We start from the raw sequence: 2500 nt of genomic DNA, 5'->3' as shown, positions 1-2500 counted from the left end.
AGGCGAACCCGCAGGCCGGAGGAACCGTCCGCCCGAACACCAGCGCTGGGCTGGCCGGCGGGGGCCCTCCGATGGCGGGTCACGTGTGCCGCTCGGTCAGTGGGTGAAAGAAGAAGAGAACCGCAGCTTTGAGAGGGGCCGAGCTGCCCGCGGCAGTCCGTTTCGCACCCCTCTCGGGTCGGCCCACGCGTCCCCGGCGCCCTCGGGGCCGATCCCTGGAGGTTCACGTTTCCGAAAACTGGGTTTCTGAAATCGTGCGAAAGGTGTTTTGAAAAACAGGGAGAGACCGGCTCGCACCGAGGGCAGGAGAAGGTAAGAGAGGGGAAATTTCTAGTTTCGCCGAACGGTCCCCCTCTTTACCTTCCTCGGTGTAACACTTTGAAAAATTTGCGGTCAAAGTTTTACACCGAGGAAGGTAAGAGAGGGGAAACTTCTAGTTTCGCCGACCGGTCCCCCTCTTTACCTTCCTCGGTGTAACACTTTGAAAAATTTGCGGTCAAAGTTTTACACCGAGGAAGGTAAGAGAGGGGAAACTTCTAGTTTCGCCGACCGGTCCCCCTCTTTACCTTCCTCGGTGTAACACTTTGAAAAATTTGCGGTCAAAGTTTTACACCGAGGAAGGTAAGAGAGGGGAAACTTCTAGTTTCGCCGACCGGTCCCCCTCTTTACCTTCCTCGGTGTAACACTTTGAAAAATTTGCGGTCAAAGTTTTACACCGAGGAAGGTAAGAGAGGGGAAACTTCTAGTTTCGCCGACCGGTCCCCCTCTTTACCTTCCTCGGTGTAAGACTTTGAAAAACTGGCGGTCAAAGTTTTACACCGAGGAAGGTAAAGAGGGGAGTGGAGCGGAGACTCTAGATATTTGCCTTCTCCAAAGCCACATCCATGCTCCCCCTGTATCAGAGCTCCAGGGGCCAGGCTCATGGCCCAGCTTCTCCCCCTGTGATATTAAAGGCCCACACAGCACCTCCACAGGACCTCCACAGCCACACACACACACACACACATGCCTCTCTGCCCCTGTGTCAGAGCTCCAGCACCCAGGCAGATCACCCAGCCACTGGGCCTGTGACATTAAAGGGCCACACAGCACCTCCACAGCCACACACACATGCTTCTCTCCCCTGTATCAGAGCTCCAGGGGCCAGGCTCATGGCCCAGCTTCTCCCCCTGTGATATTAAAGGCCCACACAGCACCTCCACAGGACCTCCACAGCCACACACACACATGCCTCTCTCCCCTGTGTCAGAGCTCCAGGAGCCAGGCATATCACCCAGCCACTGGCCCTGTGACATTAAAGGGCCACACAGCACCTCCACAGGACCTCCACAGCCACACACACATGCCTCTCTCCCCCTGTGTCAGAGCTCCAGCACCCAGGCATATCACCCAGCCACTGGCCCTGTGACATTAAAGGGCCACACAGGACCTCCACAGCCACACACACATGCCTCTCTCCCCTGTATCAGAGCTCCAGGGGCCAGGCTCATGGCCCAGCTTCTCCCCCTGTGATATTAAAGGCCCACACAGCACCTCCACAGGACCTCCACAGCCACACACACATGCCTCTCTCCCCTGTATCAGAGCTCCAGGAGCCAGGCATATCACCCAGCCACTGGCCCTGTGATATTAAAGGGCCACACAGCACCTCCACAGGACCTCCACAGCCACACACACATGCTTCTCTCCCCTGTATCAGAGCTCCAGGGGCCAGGCTCATGGCCCAGCTTCTCCCCCTGTGATATTAAAGGCCCACACAGCACCTCCACAGGACCTCCACAGCCACACACACACATGCCTCTCTCCCCTGTATCAGAGCTCCAGGGGCCAGGCTCATGGCCCAGCTTCTCCCCCTGTGATATTAAAGGCCCACACAGCACCTCCACAGGACCTCCACAGCCACACACACATGCCTCTCTGCCCCTGTGTCAGAGCTCCAGCACCCAGGCATATCACCCAGCCACTGGCCCTGTGACATTAAAGGGCCACACAGCACCTCCACAGGACCTCCACAGCCACACACACATGCCTCTCTCCCCTGTATCAGAGCTCCAGGAGCCAGGCTCATGGCCCAGCTTCTCCCCCTGTGATATTAAAGGCCCACACAGCACCTCCACAGGACCTCCACAGCCACACATCCATGCCTCTCTCCCCCTGTGTCAGAGCTCCAGGAGCCAGGCATATCACCCAGCCACTGGCCCTGTGATATTAAAGGGCCACACAGCACCTCCACAGGACCTCCACAGCCACACACACATGCTTCTCTCCCCTGTATCAGAGCTCCAGGGGCCAGGCTCATGGCCCAGCTTCTCCCCCTGTGATATTAAAGGCCCACACAGCACCTCCACAGGACCTCCACAGCCACACACACACACATGCCTCTCTCCCCTGTATCAGAGCTCCAGGGGCCAGGCTCACGGCCCAGCTTCTCCCCCTGTGATATTAAAGGCCCACACAGCACCTCCACAGGACCTCCACAGCCACACACACATGCTTCTCT

Source organism: Trachinotus anak, unplaced genomic scaffold, assembly GCF_046630095.1.
Source record: "Trachinotus anak isolate AG129_WGS33_773 ecotype Australia unplaced genomic scaffold, CSIRO_AGI_Tana_v1 ptg000080l, whole genome shotgun sequence".
Taxonomy (NCBI): Eukaryota; Metazoa; Chordata; class Actinopteri; order Carangiformes; family Carangidae; genus Trachinotus; species Trachinotus anak.
This window is presented reverse-complemented; position numbering follows the sequence as displayed.